Source organism: Phyllostomus hastatus, unplaced genomic scaffold (genome assembly GCF_019186645.2).
Source record: "Phyllostomus hastatus isolate PE091 unplaced genomic scaffold, TTU_PhHast_1.1 phas_scaffold_93, whole genome shotgun sequence".
NCBI lineage: Eukaryota > Metazoa > Chordata > Mammalia > Chiroptera > Phyllostomidae > Phyllostomus > Phyllostomus hastatus.
This window is the reverse complement of record NW_025334042.1, coordinates 20,538,868-20,555,688: the sequence shown is the minus strand read 5'-3', so window position 1 is coordinate 20,555,688 and position 16,821 is coordinate 20,538,868. Positions and strand designations below refer to the sequence as shown.

General features: G+C 40.0%; 1 protein-coding gene across 2 annotated transcripts in view; it reads left to right on the top strand.

Annotated features, from left to right (window-relative positions):
• SCN8A (sodium voltage-gated channel alpha subunit 8) overlaps nt 1-16,821 on the top strand; it is a 215,741-nt gene that overhangs the window by 26,311 nt on the left and 172,609 nt on the right. The gene's annotated exons all lie outside the window — the stretch shown is intronic.

Below are 16,821 nucleotides of genomic sequence, written 5' to 3'. Positions count from 1 at the left end.
ACCCTCCCTGTATAATGGCCTTTTTTTTCCTGATCCCTGAATCAGCACGTGATGTGAAAAAGTTTTGTGTAAGAAGCAGTCTTGGAGACATGTATAGTAGTATGGAGACCAATGACTTGTTATTTAGGGCTTTCTTGATGGGTTGTTTGAAATTGAAGCATTCTTGGAAAATCTGAGATACGGATTTTTCAATATAGTGGGACATTTTCCTAATAACAGTTCTTATGACATCACTTCTGAGACCAGAAATCAGATCAGTGAGGCACTTAAAATTTTTCATGTTTACTTGACTTTGATTGTATTAGTTCCTTCTTCAAGTAATTTTAATAAATCAAATTAGGTATAAAATTAATCTAAAGTAAGACTATTTTAAATGTGAATGGTGTATTTTTCCAAACGGGATCTTACTTGGATAAATTATTAAGTAATAAAACTGATTTTTGTGGCTTTTCAAGCAGCCATCTTGTTTTAATTGTTTATATATTTAACCCGATGTTATTTAAAAATTAGGATGAACATGCATTAGTTTTTTAAAAGAAATACAGTACTGTTGAAAATACAAAACAAAGAAAAGTCATTGTGTTGGAAGGCTGTGCACTTAGTGCAGCAGAGCGATCATTATACAAAACATTCTTGGAGTTTCTTGTTTGAATTTGCTTGTGAACCTGTTTCCCATCAGTCAGATGTCATGGAAGACCCCACAGAGTGAGACAACATTACGGGGTAGACTGGGAAGGAGAAGCGTGACCCTTCTCATGACTTGCCTGGAGCAGGCTTGGTACTGAAGATACTGAAATATGTCTCACAGTGTATCCCTGCTCTTTCCTCAAACAGTGGCTGCACAGAGGAATTCATTGGCTGAAAGACTGTCAGGAAACTTGTAATCACTTAAATGCCATATCTTTAACTTTTTGTCTTCATAAAGTTTTGTGACGGACCACCTGTGCTTAGCAAATAAAGCATATGAAGTGAGGGTGGCCCTTGCTAACCATAAACTTATTGGTGTCTCTAGTCTTATCTGTCTAGACTTATCTGTCCCTTTGGATCTACAAATTCCCTTTTGAATGCTGTTTAATGGATTTGGATTTAGAGATCAGAGTTTATGCTGTCATTACTCATCTTTCCTAGAGGGCAGCCAATGAATTCTTTGAATTTTAAATCATTACCTTAAAAAAATAGTACTACTTTTCATTTATGCATACAAAGTGCATTGTACCGATGACCCCTTTCAAATAGTGTGTTCTCAAAAAGTCTTTTTAAAAAAATTTTATTTATTTTTAGAGAGAGGGGAAGGGAGGGAGAAAGACAGGGAAAGAAACATCAATGTGTGGTTGCCTCTCATGTGGCCCCCATTTAGGGTCCTGGCCCGCAACCCAGGCATGTGCCCTGACTGGAAATCAAACGAGCAACCTTTGATTCACAGCCTGTGGTCAGTCCACTGAGCCACACCAGCCAGAGCTCAAAAAAATCTTAGTGGTAGGTGTGAGTATCAGGTGTTACACATCAGTTCTGATATCTTGTGCAGAACCTGTACAGTTATTTGGCTATAGACTAGGACATCACTATTATCGGTTTGTGTACACAGTGATGCTTCTGGGGGCAATTTAATATGGACATGGAGAAACTGGGGTAGTTCAGATTTCTTTAGTTTTGTGTCAGAGGCAATAGCGAATTCAAGGAAGGAAGGAGCAGAGTTTCATCAATAGCCGTAGGCCTCTCATTGCCAGTCCAGGGTTCAGACCAGACAAGGTAAGACTCCCAAGAGAGGCTGGAGTTCTCTTCCACTGGCAATATGACCAGGGGCACCCAGTCAATCTTACCTGGAGATATGGGAGGGGAGGAAGGAGTCCTCAAAGAAAGAATATGTAGTCCTGTATTTGGGATTATTTCTACCTTTAGAAAAGAAGCATTTGACCATGGGTGTGTCATGGAAAGGCATTCTCTTTATCAGTAAAAGTATCCAGCCCTGGCTGGAATAGCTCAGTGGATTGAGTGCGGGCTGCGAACCAAAGTATTGCAGGTTCGATTCCCAGTCAGGGTGCAAGCCTGGGTTGCAGGCCACGGCCCCCAGCAACGGCACATTGATGCTTCTCTCTCTCTCTCTCTTTCTCCCTCCCTTCCCTCTCTAAACATAAATAAATAAAATCTTTAAAAAAATCTTTAAAAAAGTATCCATACAATGGATTTAGTTTACAGGGTAGTATGTCAACTGCACTTTATTTGCTCTTTGTAAAAAATAATAGGATACTATACTTCTGTCACAGAGAAGTCTTGCAAATAAAATTTTAATTAGTTATTTTTTTTCTCAGTTATTTGACCTTAAACCAGCATTAGATAATTAAAAAATCAGCTTTTTAGTTTGGAATAATTTTAGGTTTACAGAAGGTTGCAAAGACCCAGTTTCCCCTAAAGCTAGCATCTTACACTACCATGGTATGTTTGTCAAAACTGAGAAACCCATGTTGGCACATTGCTGTTAAATTCCAGACTTCATTTGTATTTTCCTTTTTTTTACACTAATGTCCTTTTTCTGTTCCAGGCTCTAGTGCAGTGTACCACACTGTACTTAGTCATCACGTCTCCTTGGTCTCCCCCAGGCTGTGCTAGTTTCTCAAGTGTCCCTTTGTTTTCTTTTCTAACCTTGGCAGTTTTGTGGAGTACTGGTGAGGTATTTTGTAGCCTCTCCCTCAATTTGGGTTTATTGGAGACTTTCTCAGGGTTATGATTTTGAGGAAGAACACCTTAGAGGTTAAGGTAGTATTTGCCAGATTTCTCCACTGTAAAGTGACTATTTTCCCCTTCTCTATATTGTATTCTTTGGAAATGAGTTTCTAAGTCCAGCCCATACTTGGGGAAGGAGGGGTGAGGATTAAACTCCACTTCCTGGAGAAGCATCTACATATATTATTTGGAATTCTGTAAAGCAGGATTTTACTCCTTCTACCTGTGTGTTTATTTAATACCATTAATTTTTGTCAGTGTGAACACATACATAGAGTCATCTATTTACCACCCCAGTACCATATGGAACAGTTCCATCACCATAAAAATTTCCCTGTGCATTTCCTTGGAGTCAGCCACCGCCCACCACACTGTCTTTAGACACCATACCAATCTGTTTTCCATACCTATAACTTTGCCTTTTCCAGAATGTTACATAAGTGGAATCATACAGCGTATAGACCATCATTTACCAAACTGCATTTCAGATTCATCTATATTGTTGTATGAACCAATAGCTTCTTCCTTTTTGTCACTGAATAATATCCCATTCTGTGGATATACCACAGTTTATTTATCCATTCACCTTTGAAAGACGTCTTGGTTGCTTCCAGTTTAGTACACTTATAGGTAAAGCTGCCAAAAACATTTATGTACAGGGTTTTTTTAAATATACTTTTCAGTGCACTTGTCTATTTAGTGACTTCTGGGTCATATTGTAGTTTATATCTAACTATATAGGAAACTGACATATTATACAGCATTAGAGTTTAATCATCCACTTGGGGTTTTGTTTTGTTTGGGGGGCAGAGGGGAAAATTAACAATGGATAAGATTCAGGCTTTTTAAATTCCAGTAATTGTCCTGGCTGGTGTAGCTCAGTGGATCAATTGGAGTCGACCTGTGAACCAAAGGGTCACTGGTTTGATTCCCAGTCAGGGCACATGCCTGGGTTGCAGGCCAGGTCCCCGGTAGGTGGTGTATGAGAGGCAACCACACATTGATGTTTCTTTTCCTCTCTTTCTCCTTCCCTTCCTCTCTCTTTAAAAATAAATAAATAAAATCGTCCAAAAATTTCAACTAATTTATTCAGCTTGTCGGGTGACTGACATTAAATTTGGTGAGTAGGGGACACAAGAGCTCATAAGTCTTCGGAGTTTGCCATCTAATGGGGAAGGTAAGATTTTGTAAGCAGTGGTGGAAGCCAGCAGTTAGGATTAGGCTGAGTTGGTTCTAGTCCTTTGTATCTGGTGGCATTGGTAGTGGTAGTATCCCATTGATTTGTGCCTGGGGCCTTAATTTATAAAGGTGACTGAGTGACAACATGGTGAGGTAGTGAAACTTTGTAAAAAAAATGATAAATCAAGCATGTATTATTTTTTTGAAGATCAATCTGTTTATTTGTTATTTTAAATATTAGTAATACTAAATTAATAAAATGTTACCTATGAGAGAAAAATACCCTTGTGCTTAAATTTAAAATCCACAATTAGAGGTTTAGACTTATAAGTATGGGAACATGAGACATTAAGAACTAATCATACTGATATTTTATTTTATTTTTTTAAATATATTTTATTGATTATGCTATTACAGTTGTCCCATTTCCCCCCTCATTCCCCTCCACCCTGCACGCCCTCTCCCACCCACATTCCCCGCCTTTAGTTCATGTCCATGGGTCATAAGTTCTTTAGCTTCTACATTTCCCATACTATTCTTGCCCTCCCTTATTGTCTATTTACCATCTATGCTACTGATTCTCTGTACCTTTTCCCCCCCTCCTCCTCCCACTCCCCTGTTGCTAACCCTCCATGTGATCTCCATTTCTGTGGGTCTGTTCCTGTTCTAGTTGTTTGCTTAGTGTGTTTTTGTTTTTGTTTTAGGTGTGGTTGTTAATATTTGTGAGTTTGCTGTCATTTTACTATCCATGTTTTGATCTTCTTTTTCTTAGATAAGTCCCTTTAACATTTCATAAAATAAGGGCTTGGTGATGATGAACTCCTTGAACTTGACCTTATCTGAGAAGCACTTTATCTGTCCTTCCATTCTAAATGAAAGCTTTGCTGGATAGAGCAATCTGGGATGGTGGTCCTTGCCTTTCATGACTTGGAATACTTTCCAGCCCCTTCTTGCCTGCAAAGTCTCTTTTGAGAAATCAGCTGACAGTCTGATGGGAACTCCTTTGTAGGTTACTGTCTCCTTATCTCTTGCTGCTTCTAGGATTCTCTCCTTCATTTTCATCTTGGGTAATGTAATGATGATGTGCCTTCATGTGTTCCTCCTTGGGTCCAACTTCTTTGGGACTCTCTGAGCTTTCTGGACTTCCTGGAAGTCTATTTCCTTTGCCAGATTGGGGAAGTTCTTCTTTATTATTTGTTCAAATAAGTTTTCCACTTGTTGCTCTTCCTCTTCTCCTTCTGGTACCGCTATAATTTGGATGTTGGAACGTTTCAAGATGTCCTGGAGGTTGCTAAGCATCCCCTCATTTTTTTGAATTCTTATTTCTTCATTCTTTTCTGTTTGGTTGTTTCTTTCTTCCTTCTGGTCCACTCCATTGATTTGAGTCCTAGTTTTCTTCCCATCACTATTGGTTCCCTGTGCATTTTTCTTCATTTCACTTAGCATAGCCTTCATTTTTTCATCTAATTTGTGACCAAATTCAACCACTTCTTTGAGCATCTTGGTCACCAGTGCTTTGAACTGTGTATCTGACAGGTTGGCTCTCTCTTTGTTGCTTAGTTGTATTTGCTGTGGAACTTTGATCTGTTCTTCCATTTGGGCCATTTTTTTTATCTTGTCACGCCTGTTACATATGAGGGGCGAAGCCTTAGGTGTTCACCAGGGCGGGGCAACCCATTTGATGCATTGTGATGTTGTATGTGGGGGCGGGGTCTGAGAGGGAACAATGGTGGTTGCTCTGCTCTCTGTTGGATTTCAGTCCTTCTGCTGCTTCCCCCAAGCAAACTGGTTCTTGTGGTGCTGATTCCCATGTGGGTGGGCTTGTGCATGTTCTAGGACCCTGTGGGTCTCTCCAATGAACTCTCTTGTGAGGCTGGCAGTCTCTCCTGGCACCTCAACCCCCACAGGTGTTTTTAATCGGTGTTTTGAGCCCTGGGTTGTGTGGTCTGCCTCGCTCCTGAGTTTTGCCTGGTTTATCTATTTGTGAATGTGGAACCGCCTGGTCAGCCAGCTGCCTTGCGCACAGAGCTTTGCTTCATGGTCACCTCTTTGCTGGGTCTGTCCATTGCCACCCTGAGCCCAGTGTCTGTCAGCCACCACCTGTGTGCCTGGGGTGCCTTGCATGCCTGGTGCCATTGCTCTTTGTGCTGCGACTCTCTCTACCCGACTGCCCGACTCTGCCCTTTCTACTGGTCTGGATGAATGTGTCTATTTTAACTCCTTGGTTGTCTGACTTTCATACAGTTCAATTTTCTGTCAGTTCTCATTGTTATTTTGTTTCTAGATTGTTGTTCTTATTTTGGTTGTGCGAGGAGGCATAGTGTGTCTACCTATGCCTCCATCTTGACCAGAAGTCCCATACTGATATTTTAAATTAAACTTCCGAGGGTTAAATTGTTAGACAATTGAAGTACTCTAGAAAGAATGAATCATTGAAAATTTGTGAATGCTATTTAAAACATTCAGAGAGTATAATTTGTGAAGTCCCCCTTCAAAATAATTGTTGATCCCTGGCTGGTGTGGCTCAGTGGATTGAGCGCCACTGTGAAACAAAGGGTCACTGGTTCAATTCCCAGTCAGGGCATGTGCCTGGGTTGTGGGCCAGGTCCCCAGTTGGGAGTGCATGAGAGGCAATCACACGTTGATGTTTCTCTCTCTGTCTTTCTCCCTCCCTTTCCCTTTCTCTAAAAATAAATAAAATAAAATCGTAAAAAAATTGTTGAAATGTGCTTATATAGAAGTAGATTTGTAAGTTGAACTTTAATTCTTAAGAGGAAAAGAGGGATTTGAAAATGTGAACTTGAATTTAGTGAAATTAATTTTTAAGATCAATAAAAATTCAAAAATAAAAAAATAATTTATTATTGGGTTGGCCAAAAAGTTCGTTTTATTTTCCTGTGAGATGACTCTAGTAGCACTTAGTTGTCTTTAACTTCATTCAAAACAATTTTTTTAGATTGTATTGTGACAGCTGTTGTATCAGTGTGCATTTAAAAAAAAACATCAAAATTGGTAAGTTTTTATGCAGTCATTTTAATATTGAAGATGGAAGAAAATATGCAAAATTTTGGCATGTTATACTTTATTATTTCAAGAAAGGTGAAAACACAACTGAAACGCAAAAAAAGATTTATGTAATGTATGGAGAAGGTGCTGTGACTGATTGAAGGTGTCAAAAGTGGTTTGCAAAGTTTTTTTTTACTATTGACATTTTGGCCAAATCATTCTTTGCTGTGGGGCTGTCTTATGTATTGGAAAATGTTTAGCAGCACCCCTGCCTCGACCAACTAGAAGCCAATAGTGGTAGATAGCTGACATACTCAAAATATCCAAATTGATAAAGTTATTGATGAAAATGAAAAGTTTGTCTTTTATTCCACAGAAAAAACTAAACAGACTTTTTGGCCAACCCAGTATTAAAAAGAAGAATTTATTACTTACAATTCCCAAGAGGAGGTTGCATGCCACGCCACACAGGGCCACGGGGGAAGTACCCAGCGTGGTTGTGAGGAAGAAGGACTGAGGGGAAAGTATGGCCCAGAGCCTTGATTGTGTTTACCATGGGAAAGGCAAGGCATGGCTGGGGATATGGTTTAGGGCTGGCTAGTTTGAATAATTCCAGTGGGCTCTGGGGGCCAGGGGCTGTTCCTGGGTGTCTGGAAGCTGGCCCTGGGTTGATTTAGAGCAGGGGTGAGAGTTAGATAAAGGTGGTGATTCAGAGCCTGGGCCCTGGGTGGCAGGGATGGTATAAATAGCTCTGGCCATTTGTTGTTTTGTCCTTGTAATTAATTGGATGCTAAATAGACAAATGGATAATCTAAGAAAACACAGAATAGTAATACAAACTTCCTAAAAAGAGCTCTACCTACCAGTTGAATAATTTAATTCAATGCAGTGTTGGCTGCCTACTTTGAAACGGATATAAAAATGCCTGAGATGGGGACTTTGCCCTCAGGGAGCTCATGATGTGTCAGGAAAACCAGATTCATTCACTAAGTAAACATTTATTGAACATCTCCCATGTGCCAGGCACTTGCAAGTCTCTGAAGCTACAGGGTTTAATCTAACAGAAAGTTCATAACCAAATAGGGTAAGTTTCTATCATTTACAAATATTAATATTTAATATAAAAATATTGGTTTGGCAAAAAAAGTTCATTTGTTTTTTTCCATGAGATGGCTTTAGTAGCTCTTAGCTGTTTTTAACTTCATTTGAAATAATTTTGTTAGATTGTACTGTGACAGCTCTCACATCAACATGCATTTTAAAAAAATCACTTTTCCTCTTCCACAATACCTTGCACTCTTTTTTTCCAACCTGGGCCTGGCATAATGGCTCCCGCAAAGAAGGGTGGTGAGAAGAAGGGCCGTTCTGCCGTAAACGAGGTAGTGACCGGAGAGCACACCACCCACATGCACGAGTGCATCCATGGAGTGGGTTTCAAGGAGCGTGCCCCTCAGGCACTCAGAGCCAGCCATTTGCCTTGAGGGAGATGGGAACTCCAGATGCGTGCCTTGACACCAGGCTCAACAAAGCTGTGTGAGCCAAAGGAATAAGGAATGTCCCCACCATATCTGGGTGCCGTTGTCCAGAAAACCTGATGAGGACGGAGGTTCACCAAATGAGCTCTGTATGCCGGTTGCTGACCTACCTACCTGTCACCACTTTCAAAAATCTACCCACAGTTAATGTGAATGAGAACTAACTGCTGATTGCCAAATAAAGTTATGAAACTGACAAAAAATTGTCAAAAATGGTGAGTTTTTGTGTAACTATTTTAGTATTGAAGATAAAAGAAAATATGCAACATTTTAAGCATATTATGCTTTACTATTTTAAGAAAGGTAAAAACTCAACTGAAATGAAGAAAGATTTGTGCAGTGTGTGGAGAAGGTGCTGTGACTGATTGAATGTGTCAAAAGTGGTTTGTGAAGTTTTGTGCTGGAGATTTCTCATTGGAGGCTGCTCCATAGTCAGGTAAACCAGCTAAAGTTGATAGCAATCAAATTGAGACATTAATTAGAAACAACCATTGTTATACCATGCAGGAGATAGCTGGCGTACTTGAAATATCCAAATCAATCAAGTTATTGGTGAAAATATGTCTTTTATTTTATAGAAAAAACTAAACGGACCTTTTGGCCAACCCAGCATATCCTCTTCTTTTGTTGTGTTTCCTGTTTCCTTCCACTCTCAGTCTTTAGTTTTTTTTTTTCTGGATATACATGTAGATTTAGAGGACCTTAGATTATGGATTTGAGTTTTCACATTCATTAAAAATGTAAGCACATGCATATGGTTGATAGATTTTTAAGGATATGGAGCAGATATGTTAACTCAGAAAGCTCTCATTTTTACCATTGCACCTAAAAAGCAGTAGTGGGGGAAGTAGTGTAGTTACGTGTGTGTAGCTGAAGGACTGTGGGGAGGAGGGCTGTGGGGGGTGGTAGGGGCTGTGAGGAGAGAGAAACTTGGATGTAGGGGTCAGGAGACTGGTTCTAGTGTTAGTTCTATTGTTAACATGTACATTTTGGGCAGATGTCTTTCTTTTTTGAGAATGGGGTTGATGATTACAACCTGCTCTACCTATTTTATTTCATTGTTAGAGGTGAAATGAGATAATAAACATAAGACTTGAAGTACAATACAAATATAAGGTATTTTACAATGCCTTATACATAAAAAGCCTCAGAAAATAATGAGGGAGTGATGGATATATCTTTTTTTTTCTTTTGTTTTTGGCATTCTCTCTAAGAAATGAGAACTAAGGGAGTTTGATATTATTTTCTGAACTTTATTATGATCTATAGCTGTAATTTAGTAATTATGTGCTTTCTTATATTTAGTGACTGTTTTGAATGAGTTAATCTTGGCACTTCAAGGGCAGTAACTACAGTGTACACATATTTTCTGTCTGTTACAGGCCCAGGATACAAGGTACATTATAAGTACTCAATAAATATTTGTTGATTGATTGATACTTGTTGAAGGTTTAGCATATCTAAATAAAACCTTTGGGGACTAATTCTAAAGCAGAATATATGCAAGTAACTGGGAAGTTGGTATGCAGACTGAGAGAGATCACCATGGAACGGAGATAATGAAAAAGATGTGATAGCAGGTTTGAGGGAGATCCTGATACAGATCTTAAAGGTACTTAGGTTTAGTTTGGGAAACAAAAGAAAGGCATGCCAGATGGAGGATTAGAGGTAAGAATGAGACTGGTGTACTAGAAGATGAGTGACTGATAGAGCAATAGTAAAGGTCAGGTTGGTAAGGTTTTAAGAATAATTATTTTGAAAGATTTTATTTGTTTATTTCTAGAGAGAAGGGAAGGGAGGGAGAAAGAGAGGGAGAGAAACACCAATGTGTGTGATGCATCGATTGGTTGCCTCTCATGCACCCCCAAATAGGGACCTGGCCTGCAACGCAAGCATGTGCCCCAATGAGGAATTGGACTGGCGACCTTTTGGTTTGCAGTCTGGTGCTCAATCCACTGAGCCACACCAGCTAGGGCAAAAATAATTTTAAAATTGCAGTTATTCACTGTGGCTATCAGAGTTAAGAAAGCAACCTTCTAACTTTGTTCAGAAGGCAGTCCTTGTCATTGCATAGAATAGCTCTTTAAGGTGAAGGCTTAATGCTTACAAAGCCTCTTGCTTTTGCAGAGCCAGTCTCTTCTTAGGCTGCTGATGTCATGAACAATATAATCCAGGTAGAGCGTCAGAGGTTTTTGAGATGTTCTGTGGTCCAGCTAAGCAGATAAACCAGGAATTTGCAGCCTTTTATGGAGATGTGCCAAAGTTTGGGTTACTTTCCTTCTGTAGATGAAGAGGATTCTTGCTGTGTAGGGATTCTCAGAAGCTGGGATTGGGGGTGGGGCAGTGTATGACTGCAACTGGCCCCCAGCTGTAGGTGGCTGGTTGAGGCTGTTTAAAGTTGAAAGAAGAATTGAACATGGGTATCCGCAGGCTTGTGTTTGTGTGGGCTAGCAGTGACACATCTCCTTTAAAGTGAGAGCACTTTTCTTTATAGCAGTTGGCAGGTACCTGCCTCCTTCATGTTCACCATCAACCTAGTTATGTATTAGTGAGTACTGATTACATACTCTTAAGTACTAGTCTGGATGATGTTTCTTCTGGCAGTCTGGGCAATGCAATGTACACAGGTTACCTGCTCTTGAGAATTTCAGTAGAGACCTCTTAATCCTGGATAAACATAAAAACATGTATAGACAATTGTATAAATGTCCACAGACATGTTTATTATATAAGATATGGCAACTATCTTCCAAGTTTGAAGAACTGCCATGTAGAATGGGGATTTGACTACTGTTTGACCTCAAGAGTTAGCATTAAGACTGCTCGGTGAAAGACTGATAGAATTTGAGGAACACACTTATTTGTTAACAGGTGAAATGGGCTGTCTCAGGTCACAGTTCTCTGTCTGCCATATGCATTGTAGCGGAGGCTGTTGTTCTTTGGTAATTTTAAAAAGAATTGAAAGTGTCCTCTTGTGTGGTTGGGCTATCTGGGAATCTCAGCCTTGTCACTGTTGACATTTAGGACTAGGTACTTGTTGGTGGGGTTGTTCTGTGCACTGTTGGATGTTTAGCAGCTTCCCTGGTCTACCACTAGAGGCCAGTAGTACCCCCATCCCCCAAGTTGTGGTGCTCGAAACTGCCTGGGAACTCTGCCAAGGGTGCGCTGAGGGGCAGGAATGCTCAGTGTAGAGCCACTGGGCTAGGTGAGATTAAGGTGCCTCAGAAGTCTGGTCGTTTTAACTTTGTTTTTTAAGTGAATTCTGCAGCATATGTATGTATATTTTGCAAGTGAGAATGACTAGAGGACTTACATGATTGGAGTGGTAGTATTCTGTTATTTTCCAATTTAGGGAGGCTTTCTGGGAGTGGAAGTTTTTCAAAGTCGAGTGATATTGGTGAACTTGGAATATACAGGCTATTCCCTAAACAGGGCATGCTTTTGGGAAAGGACTAAGAGGTGAAAATGAGAAGATTAGACAAGCTGGAATGACTAGTGTGAGGGGGAGAGAGAAGATGTGTAACTTATTCATAATGGCCAGGTCAGCTGCAGGTCAGAAGAGCATCAGGGTTCTCTCCTTGGCCGCTCTCTGTCTTCCTTTCCCAAAGCCTTTGCAGTTCTGTGGCGGAGGAGGAGGGCGTGCCCGAGGAAACTGCAAGCTTTAATCTTGGCTTGAATCATATGGCCTCTGTTTGTGAGTTTTGACATGGCCAAGTTTCTTTACCTCACTGTACCTTGTTTATTTTTTCATTAAAAAATTGTAGAATATACAAGAACATAAAATTTATTAATTCAGTACATTCACATTGTGGTAAGAATATAACCACCATCCATCCAGAACCTTTTATCCTCCCAAACTGAAACTCTACCCACTGAGCACTCACCCCCCATTCTCCCCTTCTATCAGCCCTGGTAACCGCCATTCACTGTACTTTACATGTCTAAGAATTTGACCCCTCTGTGTGCTGTGTACACAGTGAACCATACAGTATTTGTCCCTTTGTGATGGGCTTATTTCACTTAGCATAATGTTTTCAAGCTTCATCCATATTGCAGCATGTGTCAGAATTTCTTTTTTAAGGCTGAACGATATTCCATTGTATGTATATGCCATATTATATTTATCAATTCGTCTGTGGAGGGACACTTGGATTGCTTTTGCTTTTGGGCTATTGCGAATAATGCTGCTATGGTGTTTTTCATTTAAAAATGACAAAAAAAATAATGCTTCCTTTATAGAATCATGTGGCTGTCTGTAAAGGCTCCTTGCAGAGTGCTGGGCATTGGCACATAAGTGGCATTTTCTTTCCTCACTTTTTTTTGTGCAGCTTCCCTTTTGCTTTTTTTATGTCTCCTCCCTAGTACTATTATCAACCCAAAGCAGGGGCTAATGGATTTTGTTTTCCCCTGCCAATTAAAGTCCATTCCAGGACTGACATTTTGTAATCAATGTTCTCTGAACTGTTTGTTTTGTTTTAAGACTAGTCACTCTCTTTGGAAATTTGAGTTGATTCGAAGTGTGCAGGTTTTCTTTAATAGCTCTGAGAGTCCTTTACTGAATCTTATTGTCACATTTTTTCTAAGATAATTTGTTCCAAAACCTTGCTAATGGCAGCTTGCTGTGCCTAGGATCCCTAGTTCCCTTCATCAAGGGTTTTGATTCATTTGTCATTCAAAAGACTATTGATATCCTGAGGACAAGTTTTAGATACACTTGGTGAATTTCATTGCTTTGTTCCTTTGACTCCTGCCTTTAAACACCCAGGCTCCCTCCCTCTGTGGGAAGGATTATTTTTGGCTGGCCCTTTTCTGTCTGTGCTGTGCCATCTGTCACAGGGGTCATTGCTCAGAGGCTAGCTTTTTCCCTGCTGGGAGCAGGTGGTCAGAACCAAGGGCTATTGACAGGGTCAGGTTGGAGCAGATTACCAATATACACCCCCTCCCCACCCAAGCTGTGTCTCTGGTTGTTATCCTTCAGAGGAAGAAGAGAAGGCCTTACGTTGGGGTCTTTTTCTGTGTTAAAGAGCAAGAGATGCAGATGTGATCCTAAAAAGTGTTAGTTAATTCCAGGTCATTGACTGCTCTTGACTCTATCTACTTTACCTGGTTCAAGTGTACCAAGGAAGTGACATCCATGAAAATTATGGATGATATAATTATTTAAGTTGATTCATGTCTAAGATGCTAGAAGTGACATCCTGATCCTTGTTCAAACAAAATAAAATACCCCTGAAATCTTTCAATGGTCTTGGGTGGTAAAGACCTTGGTTTTAAAGTCTGTTTTAAAGAGATTGTTCTCCAGCCACTCAGGATTCTGAGCCTGACTCACAGGAGAGCCAGCCCAGTGCTGAGTCACTTAGCCAACTTCATTCATTGATCATGTGCTTGTGCACAGCTTGTTTGCAAGGTGGGAGAGAATTACCATTTTCAAATGTTCCTTCCCGAGGTAGCATGGTCCAGAAATGAGCCGAGAGACAGGATGCTGGAGTTCTATTCTTGGCCCAGCTATGCACCTTCAGCAAGATACATCCCCCCACCCCACCCCACAGTGTTGATATGGAAGAATCAGGGAAATAAGTAAAGCCAACAAGACAGATAAGAACAGAAGAGTTTTTAAAACATGGTTTTCCCACAGAGATTTTGGCCCAAACCCATGGCTCCCTGGTTAGCCAGGTTTTATTACCACTTGCTCAATTAAGTAACTTACCATAGCCTCCACTTATACAATAAAGAGGAACTTCTCTAAAGATAAATTCTGGCATTCCTATTTTTTGTGCTTTTTCAAACCTGCGATGCCTCTTTCCCACAGTACTTACTGCATCATACTTGGGTACAGTTAGCTGTTTTTAAAAGCACAAACAATTTTTTCCCTGCTAAGTGGGAGAATTATTTCAGAACAATTTACTGAATAAGTTAGTCCTAGGTGCATGGCCCCAGGTTACTGAAATCAGCTTGACCCAGTGTAAATGATTGCTTGTTTCTTTGGGGCTTCCATAGCTCCCTGTAGGTTTACCGTTTGCATGACTCTCTTCTCCCTTGCTAGCTGATATATTCTTGTCTAACCTCAGTCCTAGACAGGATTCTGCCTTTCACCTCTTCTGATCCCTGGAAAGTAAAGTCTTTTCCACCTAGGCCTCAGGTACCATCTACACTTTGGCATCCTAACCTCAATGTGGTGGCATCTTTAAACTTTGCCCAAGAATTATTTAATATGAAATATTTTAAGTATATAGAATAATATAGTATTTGTTTTAGGTCTTTCTCTTTTTAAAGGAAATCATTGTGGATACATTTGAAGCTCAGAGCTACTATGTCTGCTGCCTCCCCAATTCTTTTGAACAAGTCGTTTTTTGTCCAAAGCACATTGCAGAGTGCTCTTAGCCTCCCTGTAGGAAGTCTGCCTTGCATGACCTATATTCATTATTCTGTTTCCTCAAGAGTTTTCACAGCTCCCCTCCCCTCCCCACCCCTCACTAAGACCTTGGGCAAATTGCTTTACCTCTCTGAGCTTTATATTCCTTATCTGTAAAATGAGAATAATAGCAACACCTGCCTTCTCCAGGTTATTTTGAGAATCAAATGTGCTAATATATGTAGAAGTAGTTTGTAAAGCTCTATGTTATATGTGGCCTCCTTTATGTATATAGAGAACCTATAGCATTGTTTTCCAAGGCTGTAGGAAGGGGTGCAGAGAGAAGGGAGATTGCCAAAGGAAGTGGTGGATCAGAACCCCTCAGGACCTTTTTCAAACAATGACATATCTACCCTATACTGGTGTGTATATACACACACATGCACATACATATACACGCATAACAGTTAGGAATACTTGGAAGGTAGAAGCCAATGGAAATCTTCTCTATCTTCCCTTCTGTCATTTTCAAGGTTCTCTGTTATTTTCTGGCCTATCTCCCACATGGTTTTGCACTAGAATGGCCATTAAAAAATCAATTTCTGCCCTGGCTGGTGTAGCTCAGTGGATTGAGTGCGGGCTGCGAACCAAAGTGTCGCAGGTTCGATTCCCAGTCAGGGCACATGCCTGGGTTGCAGGCCATGGCCCCCAGCAACCGCACGTTGATGTTTCTCTCTCTCTCTCTTTTTCTTCCTCCCTTCCCTCTCTAAAAATAAATCCATAAAATCTTTTTAAAAATCAATTTCTTAGTCTCTATTTGCTCAAAGTTCAAATTTTCTATAAGAATCTTCATCAACTGTTTGGCTAAGGAGGTTTGCTTTTACCAATATGTGTTGCAAAATTCTTGCCACTAACTCTTTTTTTTAAAGATTTTATTTGTTTATTTTTAGAGAGAGGGGAAGGGAGGGAGAGAGATTGGTTGCCTCCCTATACCTGCCCCAGTTGGGGACTGAACCTACAACTCAGGCATGTGCCCTGACAGGGACTTGAACCAGCAACATTTTGTTTTGTGGGATGATAACCCAACCAACTGAGCCACACTGGTCAGGGCACCACTAATTCTTTGTTACCCAAGAGCTTTCTCTTTGTGCTCTATCTTTCCTAGTAAGCATAGCCTGAAGAAGGCTCTCCTGCTGTGCAAGACTTAATTTAAAGATGCCTCAACGTTTCCTTTATAGTGAATTAAACTGAACACAGGTGTAATTAGTGTTTAGTCCTTTCTGTACCAGTGTGTGTAGGTTGTCTGTGTAGATCTTGGTTACTGGTCATTGTCTCAGTCTTCCACATTTACTTAATTATTGATTTTATTTAATTACGGTGCTCTGGCCCGAACTAGAAAAGGGATACTTGGGTAAAGATATCCCTGTATAATTCTTCTTAAGAACTATTCAGTTTTGTTATTTAAAATGTTTAAATTATTTAAAATGTATAGAAATGGAAAATGCTTATGTAATACTCTAGAACCCAGTAATTGAACTCCTGGGTATGTAATTTCCTAAGAAAAACTCACATGAGCACATGGGGCCCAGACAGGAATGTTTCTGGTAGTCTTGTTGGAAACAAAGGTGCATCATCAGGAGAGTGATAAACTGTAGTATAGTCGAACAATGAACCACTGCTGTGAAGCCATGAAAATGAATGAATTAGAAGAAATGTGTCAAAGGAAATAAATGTTAACCCTAGTATGGGGTGGAAAATGCAAGTTTCAGGATGTGATCAATATTTTGCATTTATAGAAAGTTTCAGGACATGCAGAACAATCCTTTGTATTGTATGTGGATTCACTTTTTATGTGGTTATATACAAACATGAAAGAGTTTGAGGAAACCTAGTTAAGGATAGTGGTTGCCTTTGAGAAGGGTAGAGAGGAATTATATGGAAATGAATACACAGAGGGCTTTGGTTATATTTGTAAAGTTCTTTTACTATCTGTATGGTTGTTTTTCTTTTTACCTGAAATATTTCATA